This window comes from Gavia stellata, chromosome 22, assembly GCF_030936135.1.
Source record: "Gavia stellata isolate bGavSte3 chromosome 22, bGavSte3.hap2, whole genome shotgun sequence".
NCBI classification, from domain to species: Eukaryota; Metazoa; Chordata; class Aves; order Gaviiformes; family Gaviidae; genus Gavia; species Gavia stellata.
In genome coordinates, this window is record NC_082615.1 from 12,588,559 (window position 1) to 12,607,443 (window position 18,885).

Below are 18,885 nucleotides of genomic sequence, written 5' to 3' on the forward strand. Positions count from 1 at the left end.
GCATCAGTAGTGGTTAAAGCAGACAAGCACTTTATTTTTTTTTTTTTCAGAGTCAGCTTTTGATCATTCCTTTCTGGAGCTGAAAAGATACTGAAGTTCTTAAAGAGAGCTTCTGTGCAAGTGTTTTAAGAAAGCAGAGGTTTTGCCTGCAGCCCCCACCATTATGCGATCCAGAAGTACCTGCCAACTTTCATGGCAATGAGAAACCGGAGTCCCCATCCCACCAGTAGACCCATGGGGTATCACTGGGAGAGCACACTCACGGCGGGAAGCACATGAAGTGCTGTCACTAAGAACCAAGAAAACCCAGGGAAAAAAGCCAACCCAGCATCTGGGTGACTCGGCCAGGCAAATCTCTCTACCCAGAACAAGCCAAGATTCATTTCTGGCCAAAATTCCTGCACTAACACTAAGCGCTGCTTGATTAAGTGATTTTTCCTGAGATCGTGATACAAGTCATTGTCAGAGGAAGGGCTTATGCAAGGCTGCTGGAGCCCTGATTCCCTGCTGAACGCTTGAGCCATTCAATGATCCAACCCACCGCACAACCCGTCAGGCCTGTCACCTGCAGTCAGCTCCCCCATTGGAAAAACATGCAATTTTCCAAAGGTAAGGGAGTCTTGGGTTACTAGGAACACAAATCATTACGAGTAAAACTGCATTCCCAATTTATTGTATTTGTTTTATTTATAATTTTATTACTTATTCCACATTTTCCATATTTTCCATGTGTTTCACGTCATTCTTATCCATTCAGGCCTTTACATGGAAACTTGGGCTCTTCTCCACTGCCTAATCTGTTGAAGGCTTTATAAACAGCCTTGTTTCATTGTTTGCTCTGCATGTTTCCATCCCACGAGTGTGCGACTAACGTTGTGCCTGGTATGAGTCTGAATGTTCCCTCACTAGGGAACAGGACAGCATGAGAAGGGAAGAAAAGAAACTATTATTAATGTGATAAGCTGGTGAAAATAAAGACCATCAATTTGTTCAACTGGAGTTCTAAGAAAGAACAGTTTGAGACTCCTCTGATTTGGGTTGGGGTTTTTTTCATGTTAGGGTTTTAAGTTGTCAAAGACAGGGATTTTTCCATGCACTGCAGTCCAGGCTGAAGACTGGTCAATGTGTTGCATGCACATACCCAGATTTCCCACCAAACCAAAAAACACAGTTCACTGAATGACGAGGAAACTCCTCCCGATGCTGGTAGGTTCCTTCCTGCTCTACGCTTCTGGAAGGTAGTGTCATGCATCTGCGTACACAGTTAATTCACTGGTTTTCCCTCTCCTGGATGCATAAGCAAGTATTTTCTTTCATGCTCACATCTGACCGCAATCTGTGAGCAAATCAGGCAAGTTCAGCAATGCTGCTTTTAGCCGCGCTTTCAAGGGTTTGTGTCAACAGGAACATTAGGTCAATTTGCAAACAGCCTTGGAAAATCTGGTGCAGGTCCTCTAATGCTATTGACAGGGCCTGCTTGAATTCAGCATTGCCAGGCTAACAAGTTGTCATTCAGCTCTTGAGCACATGTACACCATCTCATCTATTTTTCATCAGTCTTGCACCCTTTGTGACACCCTTATCAATTCATGAGCGCGTTCATTCTGGTTCAGTGCAATCCCACGAGTACTGAGTCACACATGAACCTGAATCATCTCTCGGATAGCAAAAGGATGCTCACATCCTGCAGAAAAACTCAACAAGTTTATTCTAGATTCTATAGTTAAGGTGACTTTTTCATATCAGGAACTCAAAAAACAATGTAGTGTTTGATGGCAGAGGAGGGGCAAGGAGATTGGATTAAAACATCTGGCGAGGTAATTAGATTCACTAAAAAGTTTACACTCCAAACTGCCCCTGCATAATTGATGGGACTATTGTGATGTGTCACTTCCACTTACTGGTGTTCAGCAGCCGCTCTCGCCTCGCTGCGCCCTGCGCTAACCTTCGCGGCTGACCTGCTGCGGTCCCCCTATTAAAGCTGCAATTATGGGGTGACTCTTAATAGCGAGGTCTTGCTTCAGAGTGGGGAAAAATGTTTCTGTAGCTCACATGCGACAATTAAAGATAATTTAAAATGCAAGTAATTGCACTGGGTTTCTGGAAACTACTGTAGAGGTCTTGTCCCAGGCATCTGACAGGCATGGTGGTGTATTTTGACAAGTTTTGCGCAGATTTCCATTAAATACCAACTATCAGCTCTATTTTCTTTTGAGTCATTGGTCAGGAAATGGAGATTGTGAAAGGTCAGGCCTGGAAGATTTGGGAGGGGATGGAGGTGTTATTCATGTTCTGATCCATGGGGATCTAGTTCCAACATAAATCTTTCAGTCGCTTGATTCTTGCTTTCTGCATAGTCTTTGGGCAGGAGAAAGGTAAGGACTGATCGACGGAGAAGAGCTGCTGTTGAGTTACTTTCACCCCTGCAGAGATGCCAAGGTGGGACATACAAAACAGAATCACAGAATCAGTACGGTTGGAAAAGACCTGTAAGATCATCGAGTCCAACCTGGGGAAAAAAAAAAAAAAAAAAAACAAAAAAAAAACCACCACCAAAAAAAAAAAAAAAAAAAAAACCACAAAAAGAAAAACCACAAAACCCACGCCACACAACAACAACAACAAGCCACAACCCACCCAACACCACACAGCACCATGTCCATCAAGCTACACCCCACAATGCCACATCCACACGCAAAACGTCCATCTGCTCTCTGGAAACCTACAGAAACCTGGTGAGTCTGGGTTGAGAGACCTGGCAAACACCAAAATATTTGGTTGGAACTCCATCCCACCACAAGCATTGCACTAAACCTCTTAGTTTGCAAAACCAGATTTGAAACTGCAACTACTCCAAGGCTTCTGCAAGGTCAGCAAAGTGTGAACATCACGCAAGAACGCACCCAGATACTTTCAGAGGTTCAGCAGTCCCTTGAAGAGTTTTGTACCGTGAAAACAGACTGTCGGATGAGTTTGGATTCTGCCACATGGTCCTAGCGATAATAAGCCATCTGTGTGCCTCGTGCTGCGCACGACCTTTCCTCTGTCAATTTTGTCTCCATCGCTTTTCTTCCAAGTCCTCTCTGATTTGACCTACATTTAACTAACCCTACAAATGCCAGCAGTGCACACGGTTAAATATGCACTCGGTTACCAACATGCTAACGAAGAGTGAGTCCATCTACATCAGAGTGAATAATAAGCATGTGAAAATGGGATGATCCATAAAATGGAAAAGGACCCATCCAGAATATAACCACCTTCCGCCACATTTGACTGACTTAGGCTCCTGTCTCACTTAATGGGACTTTTGCTCCTAAATCATTTGTGGTAGAGCTTTAAAGGATGTTTGGTACCACAAGATGCAGACAGAAAACTTGTACTACATTGGAAAATTGTATGTTTATTTCTGGATTTCTAAATTATGTTCAAAAGCTAGAGCTTATACCTCTGTATTATAGATTTTTTCAGCTTGTGCTGCTGGATAATAAAATTAAATACGTTTATAAGCAGTTGCAGGTTCAGGATGTCTGAGACTTTTACCCTTTGTATAACTTTATATAAGACAAAATATGTATAGGAAATAAAAGCTAGGACAGACTTGCCCTCATTATTGCTTTCAAGTGGCTGTCTTTCTGCCTGTAATATTTCAGATGCATTGGTAACGCCATGGCAGCTCACCACAAAAAAACATTGCGGGACTTCATAAAAACCAGAAAATGAAATTAAATACAAAAAAAAGAAAGAAACTGAACATGTCTCTGAGGCAAATGCAGCAAAATGCAAACTTAAACTGCACGACCACAAAAAGAATTGCATTAAACTTTAAAATAATTTTTCTTCCTTTCTAAAACGAAATGATCCCAAATAAGAATATGTCTGAGCCCCTGCTTTTTATTCCAGTGTGGTGTTTCTAATGAGGGACTCAAAGAGAAACTACCCTTGAAATGTGGAGAGAGCTGCAGTTCTTATTTTATCATGACTCAAGTATCACTTAGGCGATGGCCGGATCCTCATGGATGAGCCAGAATGAGAGGAACGGGTTTGGGGGTTGGTTTTTGTAACCCAGAATTGCTTTTTTCTTTTTTCTTTTTTTAAATTAAGAAGTCATCAATGTGCTCAGACACAACACAACACATGTTACAGTGACCCAGACAGAGGGAGAAGGGTCTGGGCCCTCCGGAGAGCCGCGGCTGAGTGCGCCTGACAAATGCCACCGCGTGGCACCGAGCAGAGGCAGGCACTGCAAAAAGCATTCCTGGGGCGCTTTCCTGGTGCCTCTCCAAGCTGACAGAGGAGGTTTATATTAACATCACATGGCTGTCTTCAGCTGCATTTGTTAGCACAGCCCATTTGGAGATCTTGCCATGTTGGGCTGCATGGGGAACGGGGCGGGGGGGGGGGGGGGACCGCAACAAAAAAAAAAAAAAGGCAAACAAAACATATCTAGCTCTTTAACACCAGCATCTTCACTGGTAACGCTATCCAACCCAGGCTCCTCTGCCCTTGTCCATGCAAAACCTTTGTACAACACTTGGAGGGCAGCTTTTAAAAATGTTTTTGAACACATAACACATAGGAAAATAACACACTATAGAAACTTGGCAATGAGTTTGCCTCAAGTAGCCAAGTTGGGCATGGAAAAAAAAATTAGACAATAAAAGGTCATTTCTAGCCAAGTTTTAAGTGAGTATACAATACATACCTTTTTTTTCCCTGCTTTTTGCCTTAGTTATTGGCCAACTTGGCCAGGAGCTTATGGAAAACGCTGAAATGGAATTATTATAATTGGGTTTTTTTCTCTTTTTGACCAAGCAAAAGTTCTTATAAGCAATAATTTAATTATGGTAAAAGAGTAACACAGACGCAGTTTTAAGGATGCACCATCAAAAACCCCTCTTTTCTACACCATACTTTAAACTAAGGCTACTTCATGAGCGCCAGTGATCTACTACTACTGCTAGTTATGATTTTTTAAAATTATTTATTATAAAGTATGTCATAAAGTGGAAAATTACTGGTGCCGATCACATTTCCAAGCAGGCTAATTCAGAATCAAGCGCCGTAAGTCAATTAGGATAATAAACCCGCTGGAGTGAGGATGGGGACTTTCTTGGAGTTAAGATTTTCATCCTGCTTCTGGCATGCTGTTACCTGGGGATCAAAGAGGAGACGTTTAAGAAGTGGCTCTGAAGCCACCCTTCCGGCTCGCCGTTCGTGTGGCAGCTCTCCTCTGGGATGGCTTCAGTCTGTTACAACACGTTCCCACAGCCTCCTTCCTTGCCCCCAGGTATTTCAGGTGGATGGTTGATTAAGAGCAAGCTCCTTGCTGACGCAGGTTGCGTATTTAACATCCTGCTCTGTTTCATACCTCCATGTGCCTTGGGTTTTACTTTATTTTTTTGGAAGGGCAGAGTTTTAAAAAAAATCAATTAAAAGGAAAATGGGATTTTTCTCGCCTCCCTGAGAGCTTACCTGGAGGCACCCTCCTCTCCTTTGGAAGGCTTTTTGTCCAGAGGATCGGAGTTCTTCTAGGATGCTTGACCTAGAAACATGGGTAATTCCAGCTCACATCAGCTCGGGCATCTGCGTGGCCTGGACCAGCTACTTCAGCGAAAGATGCATAAACAGCTCTGTGGCTGAAATACCTTAATGATGCTGCGGTATTTTGCTGCAAGGACACTGACTTTGGATGTTAGACGACCTAAGAACAGTTTTGAAAAGCTGACCTCCTACGTGAGAGAGAAAAGGAGTCAGGCATGAGAATAAAAGGGGAAAAAATCAGATTCAAAGATGCAAAGCAAAAAGAATCAGGGACCACAAGCCTGAGAGCAACAGGAAGTTTATAAGCTGCAGGTGTGGGCTGTGTTTAAATAAGAACAATGATTTCCTCTCTGCCACTTGTCAATTAAAGATGGCAATTCCTTTTCAAATAGAGCTGATCTTAAATTTTCTCACTTTCTCTTGGAAATGTCCTTCCAAGTTGGATGATTTTTTTTTTTTTTAGTAAGTGAAAGTTTTGCCAGATGCATTTACCTTTTTGCAATTTTTTTGTTGTCTTTTCACAAAATAGGAATCTAAAGTTAAAAAAAAATAATATTCCATTTCTATTTATGCTATTGGAAAATGGTAGGAAGCTGCAGCAATGGAAAAAGCAAAATATCTTCAGTTTAGAGAGACTGATTTTTTTTAACAGAAAATATTCATGGCCAAACTAGTTGTGCAAAGAGAAGGGTATTTCCCCCCCCAGCAATACTTCATAGCAGAGCACTACAAGTCGCCTCCAAGCCCATGTTGGTTGCAACATGTAAGAGGCGAGCAAATGGGAACGGGTTGCGAGCGGAGAGCATCGCCCAGCTGGCTGTCACGGCTGTTATGTGCAAACCCACGGGCTGGCATCTCCAGCCCGGGAATTTGGCACTGGGCAATGCGCCGCAGCAACGGAACAGCCAGCCCTCTGGGCAGACTTCATCGCAATCTGTTTACTTGTGCTACTGGGGGGTTCGCAGCCCAACAAGCCTTGTCAGGCTCAACATGTGTAAGGCGGGTGGGGCGATCTCTAATTATACCCCTTGGGAAGGACTTACATGACCTAACATATCTAGCACATAAGAAGTCCATTCCACACCATTTAGATGGCATTTGTTAGCTGGCACAACTGGTTCTGTGCTGCAGAAGCAGTGAGTTGGATGGAAAGTAAACATGGTGAGTAACACCGGAGTCACGTTGGATGCAGCATGTAATAACTTGATTTGTGACAAACGCAATGGAGAGACTGGCTGATGTGACCGCTGCCTCAAGGAATGGTCTTGGGTGATGTACTGCTGATGCTTCACGTTCATAAGTTCATATGGAGAAACATCTACAGGTGAGACTATCATCCGTAGCGGTTCAAGGGCACTGGGTGGACCTCCTTGAAGAGAGTCAGTGGGAAGGGTATGGGATTGGGTTATGCTGCTCCTCAGTGCCTGCCCTGTCCCCATCTCATCAGGCTGCACTTTTTTTGGCAAGGAGACTCTCCTTTACTCAGTGTTTGTGCAGTGCCTCTCTTGCACCTTTCTCTTCAGCTCACCTCTTAGTCATGCTCCAGCAGAGCTACTGAGAACTTAAACCACCCAACACACACATGTCAATCACTGTACTGGTCTCATCGCTGGGGAATCTGCCCAGTACTATCCTGGTAGAAAACTGGGGAAAGGACGTGGCAGCCTGCCACCCTCTCCTCAGGGACAAGACTGTGTATTCCTGCACTGCCATCTCCAGAAGTGCCATAAAATGAAAATTTTAAAGTAAGTCCATGCAGAAATGATGAAGAGAGGAATATGCCTTTTGCTTGCAAAATCCAGCACTCATCCCACTGCTATATCATCAGTTCTATTCTTGGTCTCTGCTATTCCCTCGTCTCTTTTCCTCAGCCTAGCCCAGACACCACCCACTCACTCATCCTTTGGGTTGATGGGACACAAAGTCTCACCCAAGTGCAAGACCCTCAGAGCATCAGCAGGACATCCCACCTGGCCAATGAACCTGGAGGCTTCTAGCTTTTCCAAGTCATTGTCATCATCTCAAGCAACATTAGAAGGAAATTGCTTCAGGGCACTGTCATTACTGTTTGAGAGTATTTGTTGACAATGCAACGACTGCCGTTTTTACGAACCTCAGGCTGGGTAAGATTTGAATGCAAGATCACCAGCTTTAGCACATACACGTTGGCCAGCTGAGCTGAAAAATGAAGGTCTCGGCATCACCAGGAACTGGCAGTTGCTTAAAAGTTACTACACATATTTGTGCACAGTCTTTGCCAGCAACAAATGAAAAAATGATGGAACTAGCTTAGTTGAGGGCAAAATATAATTAAATGTCTACATACCAATGTAATTACAAAGAGGTAGGTGATTAAATACCATTACTGATCTGGACCTAAACCTGTTAGCAGGAGACAATAGATTGCAAATAGATACACACACTTTTGCCAATGAGTTACACAATCTTACACTCCTACAGTTACCAGGAACCTGCACAGTTCCAGGTCTGGCTGGTGCTCGCATGGCCTGACGGCATCGCCAGGAGGGTGCTCATTTATTCCGGACAGTGAAAGTAGCATTGATTGGAAGTTTCCCATGCAGGAATGAGACTGACCCACACGTCATCCAAAAGCCCTCCACCACATACATCATTGCAAGACACGTCACTAAATTTAGTACTTACAAATGAACTTGCAATCAGACATCACAGTTTTACTAAAAATTAGGTGTGCATTAGCAAGAAGGTGGCTGAGCCATTTTCTCCCAGCTTTTCCTCCTTGACAGCTCAAAAGATGCCAAGTCTCCACCTTCTTCACCCCAGAGATGAGCTTGATTCGGTGTGAGGAAAGCAAGATGAAGTGAGAAGGGAAGTTCCCTTTTCCTTCTCAATGAATCCCACCACCAGCGATTTACAGCTAGCACCTTTCACATCAAGAATTAGATGCCAACATGACCTTCTGCAATAGCTTTTTGCCCTGGACACTGAAGTTATCTGGTATATATGAAAACGGAAAATCTATGATGCTGGGCGATCAGCACAGCGTCAAGTTGGTACAGGGGTAACTATCTGTAAGCACAGCAAAGCCTTGCTGACCCCAGCCTCCAGCATCCCCGTTGTTAGGCAGACCATGGCAAGGTCCATGGAGAGTCTGAATTCTGGATGGAGGAAAGAGGCAAAGGGATAGACCGACAGACAGATGTCGTTATCGTAATGAAAGTTAGCTCTCCCATCCTTTTCCAGTTAGAGGCTGTCTTATGCTGGGGAGAGGTAGGGATGGTGGCCTTTTCAGAGTCAAGCTATCATAGAGGAGGCAGGGTACTTACTTAAAGAAGCAACGAGAACATCCCTGTGTGGAAGGGATCCTGATGGAGAGAGGTCCCCAGCGCAGGCAGAGATGAGGTGGACGGCACAGGGCTCCCCTCCGAGGGTGTTTCCCATTCCTTGCCTTGCAGGCAGCCCCACCAGCTCCAGGCTGTTGACTCACCGTGACAGCTCAGGATGCGTAACCTCGTCATCCTCCTAGCAGAAAGCTATTTCTGTCTCCCAAACAAACACAGGAGAAGCCTCAGTGAGGCAGAATGAAAACTGGTTGTGTGGTCTCCCTAACGGAAGCGAACGCAAGGAGGTGATCATCAGCCCTCTCTTACCATCTGACGGGGCTTAAACCTGATTTTGTCCAAAATCTATGGACAAATAGTGGTGCTCTAACCACAGGATAACACGCTCAGAAAGGCTGGCTGAGATCCTAGTGTAGCTGAAAGCAACTTGAGACCTGGCCAGCCCAAGCAGAGTATTTTGTTGTTGTTTTTTAAAAATGATATTCATTAAGACCAGGAGTCGGGCAAGGTTCCCCTCTTTTCGTCAGGCCAGTGTGCTCTTCTGCAATTGCTAATATTGAGAGAAGGAGACGGGGGGAAAAGAAACCTCGGAAAATAAAACTTATTTGGTTCTGCTGATTAAAAACAGTTTGTGTTTCATTGTGAAAGGCTGTGTTTGCTCAAGGTTTATTCAGTTCTGGTCTCTTCCATCCACATAAGGTTTGTTTTAATGACTGTGGAGTTATATGAATCTATTAATTTTTTTCCTGAAGGTTTCATAATAACAATGCCTGTTTTTTTCATATAGCACTTTACAGCCACGCATCTGGAAATGCATCGCAAATGGGCAATTAGTGTCAGCCCTATTTTGAAGATGGAGAAACTCAAGCAGAGGCCGAGTGAGACAATTCCTAACTAGCAATGCCAAAATCAGGCATTTAGCTTGATCTTGAAAAAATTGGAGGTAAAGCCTGAAAAAATTCTCAAAGACAGTTCAGCAAGGACAAACGCAAAGCATTTCATTCAGCAAAAGGGGACTGACTGACATGGGGAATGACCGCTGATCACCAGGCAAGCCCGGCACAGCTCATGTTGCAGTCAAGCAGTAGTCACCAGTCATCTGCCCTCACAAGAAAGGCAACCACTGGACCAGGAGGTATAAATAGGATTATGGCCGGCAAAGTCCTTAAGAGATGCATTCCCCTGCCACCAACCCTGGGATGCTGACCCAGCTGTCGGCACCCATCACCTTGGAGGAGTGCGGTGGCCCAAGACAGATAGATGAGGGGACTGTGGCAAGGATGGATTGAACGACACGGGTGCCTTAACCTAAAGAAGAGAAGGAGGAAGAGGACTGTTTCAGTGATGACAGACTTCAAAGAGGCCACTGCAACCACTTACATCCCAAATCCAGCACTGGGGGATCCCACTCCAATGAAGGGCTGATGGTCACTGGTTTAGAAGCTTCTATTTTTTGACATGATCTTATTTCTTTTCTCCCTCCAAGTGTTTTAATGGGAAAATCTGGAAAGGTTAAAGCTCAGAGTAGAAAAACAGCGAGGTAATATTATTTGAAGCAAATCTCTAACCCTGTACTTGGGCTATGTGGGAGGCAAGAGAAAATGTTATATGCAGGGGAATATTAAATTATTAATATTATGTCTAGGTTGAGATTAATCAGATTCCAGAGACATATAATAACTGCCTGCTGCCTCCTCAGATACGGATGTGTGGAGGCGTGCATTTAATGAGCAAACTCGCGCTAGGAAGACCACAGCCTGCGGGGAAACAGGTCCTGGGGCAGGACACGCTGCCTTGCACCGCAGGTCTGATTCCAGCCCACCAGGGAAGAGCAGCAGTTGCACAGCAGCTCCTTGTGCGGGGAGCCGAACAAGCACGTGCAGTCCCACCAGCGCTCACGGGGAGTGGGAGGGGGCTGAGCCGGGCTGCCCTCCCACCCTTCTGTGCAGATGGTGCAACTGCAAGCTTGCCTTCCCTTCTTTTCTCCTCCAGGAGGGAAGGATGGCGGGGAGACCTGCTACCAAATCTGGGGACCAGCAGAGATGCTGACACCAAACCTGCCCCCTTCCCCAATGCACTTGGCTGGATGGGCTTCTGCAAAGGAGGGGTTGTGGTCGTGCCCAGCCGCAGCTGCTGATTTTCTGCCAGAGATATTGTGGAAATACATTCGGCCCTTCTCAGAGCTGCTGGATGGAACTCCACAGCCTCTCCCAAAGCTCACAACAGTCTTACCCCAGGGCGCTGCGCAGACTCTCGACCTCTCTGGCGGGTCCAGCCCACGCTGGGCTGCAGCATCCCTGGATGCCCGGCCCCGGATGGTGCTCCTGAGACGCTGCTCGTGGACGGGCCACCTGAGAGGAGCACCCACGAGCCACAGAGAAGTAGCTGAGGTGGTGCCGGGCGCGTGGGCTGGGTAATGGCAGACAGCTGGGAGGAGCCGCCGGCAGGTAAGGGATGCGGGAGCGGGGCGAGATTAGAGCGGGCCGAGAGCCGCCGTCGTATTTCACTTTTCTGCTGATCCCCAGAAACCTGCCTATAGATCATGCTGCAGGAGTAACACGTGGATCTAATTCTCTAATGCCAGGCCTCGCTGCGCCGTTATCCACATAAATCCCGAAGCCCTGACACCAGCCTTTTCATCATTTAACTGGAGTTTGTGGGGAAGAGGGAGAGGAGGGAGCGTAGGCTTGGAGGGAGAGATGGGTCCCGGCAGCAGGCACGGCTCCTCTTTCCTCGTGGCCTTTATCCTCCTTAATAATCCTCTCCCTATTTCATATATCAGCTGATAACATGTGGGTCCTATTTCCCCCCCGCCCTCCCCACATCTGAACTAGATGGCAGATAAAGCCGTCCTGCAATCTGAGGCATGTTTGCAACTGCTCTTGATTAAAAAACCCTCTCGATGTAATGAATGCCAGGCTCGGAAGGGCTCCCCACGCCATCGCAAAGTGCCCTGGGTGACTTCGGTTTCAGGCTTCGGGGTGCATATTCTTGGAGCTGATTCTCTCCTGCCTTCGAGGGCCAGTTTCTCACCTGGGGTTCACTGGCACAGGGAAAACCCTGCCTTCTAATTACTCTCCCAGCTCACTTTATCTACTTAAACAAACATTAAATGCATTAAATAATTTCAGCGCCATTAGGAAGAAATCCATGCATTTTGGAGGAGATTTTGAGAGGGGAAGAGTGTTTAATCCAAAATATTTTTCTGTGGGAAAAATCGGGAGTTTTTTTGTTTAAAAGAATAGACACTAGAGCCAGAAAATCTGCAATTTTAAAATCAGAATGGAGGGATTAATGAAGCAAAAATTCTCCCTCTTTTCTTTTTGGGGTGGGAAGTAATAGAAGTTGCTTGGGGCATGGGGGTGGGATGGAGCAGAAAGAAAAATTGCCTGATCAAGTGAAGTAACAAAGAAAGTATCAACCAAACTGGGGGCATTTTCACCATCAGACATTTCTGCCTGATATTTGTAACATGAAAATGTAAAAAGCCTGAAATGGACCCTTAAGAAGATTTCTGTTTCTTCAGAATTTCCATCCTACCCATTGTCAGCGCTGCTGGCAGGGAGTATTGTCCTCCGGGTTCACAACAAGGGAAAATGTTGCAATCCCGTAATTTGAAATCAGTTGGAAATTTGGGGGGCAGGGGGCAAAAGCAGGAGAGCAAGAGGACTCACATCATTTGAGACCTGGACAAGCATTTCATGACCAAGAGCTTCCAGCGCTCCTAGGTGGCTCTCAGTTGCTGTGAGTCCTTGACGTTTCTCCTTCCTAGAAAATAAAGATGATTTATTCAGGGCAGAGCTCAGAACTAGTTTTTTCCTGAAATCACCCCCCAGCACCACCAATAGCATATTGCTTCACGCATTCATTAGTCTACCAATTCACTCGAGCGGATGATGGGTTAAATTTCCAGCCTTCCTCTTGCATTGCCACCCATTGGCTGTAAATCAGGGCCTCCACAGCTTTTCTGTGGTTCGAGCTGCTTTGCTGCCCTCCCCATCGTGGGCTCATACGGACGGGGAGGGTGCTGCCACCCAGCCCCGTGCCAGGGCTCTGGGGCTCATCCCCATGCCTTGGGTAGGTGCCTACGCTCCAACTGGAGAAGCAGCCCTAGCTAAGCCCTATGGCTTGGAGCAATCCTGCACCGGCCTGGGAAATGTCAGTTAATTCGGTTAGAGAGCAGGTCCTGTTCTTTGAAGCTGCCACAGACCGGAGCTTGTAAGTGAAGAGCGAAGAAAAACTTAGAAAAATATGAAAGAAGAAAAGATACTGAGAGGGAAAGAGATGGTGAATGGCAAGAAGGGAGTTAATGAGAGCCAGAAATGCAAGTTGGAGAAATGTTGATTTTATTTAGCATTAATTGCAGGAAAGAGCCTATAAAGTGCGGTAAAAAATTATTAAGTACCACTATGCAATGCCAGCTTTGTGCCAGCCATCCCTACGAAACAGGTGTATTATTCCTAGTTCCCTAGGTATAAATAAATAATTGCTTTTCCACATCTTTTTTATGATGGCATTTCATTATTTTTTACTGCCATATTGTTATGGCTCCAATTCCTCCAGAACAGATTTGGAGATTGGCCGGCAAGGGAACACGTGTGCAGGTGCGCGTATGGATGCGAACGTGGGTTGGCACATGCCAGCCGCAGGAGCTGGGGAAGCGGTGAGGTGTCTCAGATCACAGCATCCCAAGGGAGCATGCAAAGCCTGATCCACCCGCCCACAAGTCAGATCAAGGTCTCACCTGTGGTCCCAGCTCTGACAACGATGTCCGGATGAATACAGAAAGGCAAATTATGGCCACAGTTACAAGATGATGTGCATCGCGTCAGGGAACCATTCAGGAAATCCAGAGGGAACAGCTGTAACAAACAGGTCGTCCAAGTTACCTTTCCTGAGAGAGGGATCACCCTGGGACAGGACGTTTTGGAGGCTATCATCCTGGTTCAAGCACCGGTATCATATCAGCCCATTTATCTTGATGTCAGGGACACAGAGCTGGAGTTTCCCTGAGATATCCCATCCATCTATGACTCCCATTTGCGTGCACTGAGATTAGAAAAGGAAAATAAAACCTGTATTCCACTCCACTTTCAGTTTTCTGGTCATGATCTGCCCACATGCTCTTCCCAGCATTGTTACATGCAGACTCTGATATTGCCTGAGTTAAGAACAAGGGCAGATCACATTTTTCCTGAGCAATGTTTCTATCAGCATTTTTAGGCTTGTTTTATCGAGTCTCTCACTTCTCAGAAGGAGACTCAGCAGGGAGATAAGCGCTGGATGCATTTTCCTAGCAATGACTCTTGCTTCAGATGAGGCCACCAAAGACGTTTGGGGAAGCAATGATTCCCTGGTAATGCCTCAGTCCAAGCTCTGACCTGGAACCGTGGGCTCTGCAAATACGCATAAATCTTCAGCTCACGTCCAAATCACTGCAAGGTTCAGTGAAAATAGCAAAACTGCCAGTGAATCTAACCTAAGCTTTAATCCAACTCCGGCGTGATTTATGACCTCAGGTGGAAACCATGAAACACGATGGCTTCAGCCCCAAACCGGAGGATGGTCGGCTACCCCAGCCCAGAGGTGGCTGTGTTCGATGCAGAAGAACTGGGACAGCGAGAAGCACAGATGAAATTAAGCAGCACAAACACGTCCCAACAAAGTCTTCGAACCCTGTTCATCATGTCTTGAGTAAACATAGCCGACACACAAATCAAACCAGTGTCCTGCTCAAGTCAGAGACAGGAAATTAAACAAATCAAAGAATATAATAAAGGCAAGTAAGCAATAAAGTTATTTTTTCTGACCAAAAAGTAGCAATTCACTAGCTTCACCATTTGTGAGCAGCGCTTCCCTAAATGCAGAATTCTGCAATAGTGCTATGGTGTTTCAGGACATTTACAATGGCTTTTTAGTATTTATTCCCCTAACAAAATATTATCATAGACAGTAGGAGACAATTATTTTTTCCTACCTAAAAAAAAGAGGACAGAGAGAGGGCTTCAGCCTCAGTGACCCAGTTTTCTAGGGAAGAATAGGGGTCACATCAGCGGGGAAAGATGCTTCTGTTGTTCTCTGCTGGCAAAGTTCCACCCAGCCAGAAGCAGGAATTATTATCTCTACAGAGCATTAACGAGGCCATTTCCTCTCCTTTCTCTGACCCTCGTTATCTATCTACATATTAGCTTGCAAAAACTAACCAAGATAACAATTAGCATAAGATCCCAGGTGACATGACCAAGAAGACTTTTGACCAGTCTAGGTATCAACACTGCATATCACTAGCAACCTCCAAATAATCAATCTCATTCAGCCCTTGAATTTTGAGTCTCTTTAATAGTTTAGCTGAGAAATTGGTGGGTGGGGAAGGATGGGTGAGGGAGGGGATTTCTGCATCATTACCGTATTGAAAGGCAGCCACGAAGAGCTGCTCGGCTCCGAGCCTGCAGTTTACACCCCGTGTTGATGTGGGCTCACAGCTGTAACATCTGTATCCCATCCCGGTGCCAAGTTCGCCTTTTTTCCAATACTCGGCATGCCCCACCATGTGCATGTAAATCTCCAAAGGGAAACACTGCATCATGGGTTTTGACCAAAAAGGTAATCCCGAGCAGTATGTTATAGCAACACCTGCAAAGTGCTGCGGCTTTTCCAGCCCAGACTACCGTTATTGTGGCGCAGGGCTTCCACCACCCCCCCGGGACCTGCAGACGGCCGTGAGCTAATACGCCGCAGACGGTTTACAACACCCCGCAGGCTTTTGGGCCACGAGGCGATAAGAAATGGGTCACCCGGCCAGCGACTTGGGGGGATCGGGGAAGGCAATGCTGTGCATGCAACAGCCCCGTGCAGCGTCCGGGCCAGGCTCAGTGTGACAGGGGCTGGTGGAAAGGGCACGTGCCACGTCAAGACAGAGATGCCAAGAGCAATTGGGGTGCCAGGGAATGGGACAAACTGAATTTCTGATTCCTGGTCGAACAGCACCCAGAATCATAAACTCTCTCTCGTTGCTACTTCCAAGCGTTTCAGTTAGAGTTTTCTTCCATTTCTTTATGCTGAAGGTGAGTGACGGCTGTCGCGACAGCAAAGCTGAAAAACCCAAGTCCTTGTGGCTTTTCCCAGTTCTCCCCCATCTCTGCTGGGTGCTGTGCAAAGGCAGCTGGAGCTGAACGTCCTGTTTGGATGGCAGTGCTGTGAAAGCACTATTTCCCCATTTCTGGGATCATTACCAACGTACCTCATCTGTTCTGCACCCCTCTGCACTCTGCAGCCTCCAGTGTATTTACCAGGCTCCTAATACTTGTGACACAGCCGCTCCTGCCTTCAGAGGGGTTACACTAGCTGGAGATGCTCAGGAAAACATCTCTGATGCTGAATGGGTTTAATTCACTGCAGAAGTAAGAAATTAATCACTTTACCTTTACACCACATCAATTTCTTCAGGCAGACAAAACCTAAGGCAGTCTCCTGATTTTTCATAGCTACTTCTGAACCCTGAGATAGCAAGTGTGACATGGACACAGATGTCACAAAAAAGCCACCTGACCCCCAGCTCTCTCTGTTAAAGCCTAACACGCCAGTCCTAGTCTGATCAAGCTTTTTCTTGAGGTGGATGTTGGCAAAAACATAATCCAGAGGGCTCATTCACTCCCTCTCTTCCAGTGCAAAACCAGAGAGATTCAAGCTCTCCTCATAGGAAAAAGTAAACTTGCACTGAAAGGGTTTCTGCAGGACCTACCTTGTAAATGAAATGAGATTAGTAACAAAGTTTTTGCCTTTTTTTTTTTATTTCAAGTGAAAGAAAGAGTGTGACAAGGAACCAGGAGTCGGTCTGCCATGGAATATTCCTGCAGTACTTGGGGCTGTGGTTTATTTTACTAGTGGTGACTAGTTCAAGCCACATTTAGTCAATAAATATGAGATATGAGGTCACTCTGCCATTTAGCTGTTACCCTGTCTACATATTTCACAGCTGGGTAGTAACCTTTTAACTAGCGTCTACCTCGGTGGGGAGTCTCCATAAAAAAAGAGCCAGGATCCATTGGTCGTGGTGGGGGATCAAGGCGTAGGAGCACCATGGAGATTTCTGAGCAAACTGAGTGGGAGAAAGGGAAAGCTCAGTGCTTTGCTTTTCCCTTTCTTTCCCTGGTTTCCAGCAACGTAGCGCCCGACCGAGGCACAGGAGCCCTCCGAGCTGGCCCTGCATCTCCACGCAGGTAATGGGCAGCACACCCCATATGCTGAGTTTTACAGCGAGCTTCTCCGTCTTTCATACGGAAAAGGGCCAAAAGACAAATTTCCTCCAGTTTCCAGCATTACAGAACAGACCTATCCGAGTCAAACTTCTCCAAGGTGTTAGTTTCTTCTTTTATCCACGTCTTATAGGATTTAACAGAAATTCAGCTTTAAAGGTTAATTCACCTTTACCCGAGTCTGTAGCTTCTCCTCGTTGCCTTTGCTTTGGGATGAGGATGACGTGTCCCTGCGTTCTGAGCTGGTAACTCAGGACTAAGTCGGGTTAAGATGGAGCATCCCCAAGTCCATCGTTAAACCTTCACACCAGCACCATGCTGCAATGAGAGCAAACTTTCTGTGATGGTCCCATGTATAACCGGGAAGAGAAGCTGCATCCCCAGCCCTGCCCTGATTTGAAACCTCCAAGGTTTCAAGTAAGGGGATCTTCTGCTGCCATTCCTGGGATCCTACTTTGTGCCCATCCTGCTCCATCATTGGCATGGTCCTGCGGAGGGCTCAGCCCCAGAGGCGGTGGCAGCAGTCCACAAGAAAGCAGTGAGCGTGAGAAGGGACGTGGGCCAAGGCACCTGGCCTGGCTCCAGCAAGGTATTTAGGTATCTAACAGAAATGAAATGCATGAGTGGATATGGCGAGAAGTGGGCAGGGAAGAGAAAGCAAACCCGCGAGTGAAAGAGGCCATGTGAGGGAAGCCAGCTGAGGACCAGCCCATGGAGCGGTATTGCTTTACACCAGCTCTGCCCATCGCGCTGGTGTACGTGCGCTGGAGACGAACGGAGACCCGGGACCTCAGCTGGCCTCATCCTTCCCTGCAAACTCCCGTACCTGCAATGCAACCGCCAACAGCAAACCCAGGGAAGGGGGGAAGACGTGCCCGCCCTGCAGAGCAAGGTGCTAGAAAGTCCCTTCCAAGCATTGCACACAGTCTCCAAGAGGCGAGCCAGGAAAGCAGCAGCTCGGCGCTGCTGGCAGGGCTGTGGTGATGGCTGGGGTGAGCGCCCAGCTCCTGCCCTCCGGCACGCCGGGAATCCCAGCCTGGCTCTCCCTCCCCGACGTCACGGCCGGGGCTCGGCACCAGCAGACGCGGCTCCGGCGCCGGGAGACGAGGCCAGCTCCTCCCAGCTCAGCTGGAGCCTCCGAAATCAGAACCTCTTCTGTCAGCTGCCTTTTATAGGGCTATAAAACCACGAGCTCATGTACGAGTCTGTCAGACGTTGGCCGGCATCAGCCTTTGCCACCTTCATCATCACCTCCCTGGATCCCGCACGCGCGCGGTCCCTGCTCCCTCCACCTCCATCTCCAAAACCAGCACCTGAGGACCAGTACCCCTCAGAGGAACAGGTGGACATGGAAAGACAGATTTGCATCAATGCCAGCTCAGATGGACACGCCCAAGCAAAACAGGGTACAGGCGAGACAATGAAATGCCCTTTATTTGGAGCCTCCCCATCCTAATAACGCTCACTGGCATAAAAAGCCCCTGCACCATCAGCATGGGGCTGCGGCTGGACACCCACCCACCAAACCCTCCCCACCACCCACCGCCGCAGCCCCCCAGCCCCTCGCAGCAGGTTGGGACCAGGCAGTCGTGCCACACGCTATTATCAGACACCACTAATAACATGTACACTTGTAATGCTGGGCCCGGTGACAAGAATAACATGAAATAACACTGCACCCACCCACTGAGAACACCAAGTGTGTCACACTCCTCTGTGTCATGTGTTTAAAAATATTTCTACTGACAGCCTTTTTTCTTTTTTTT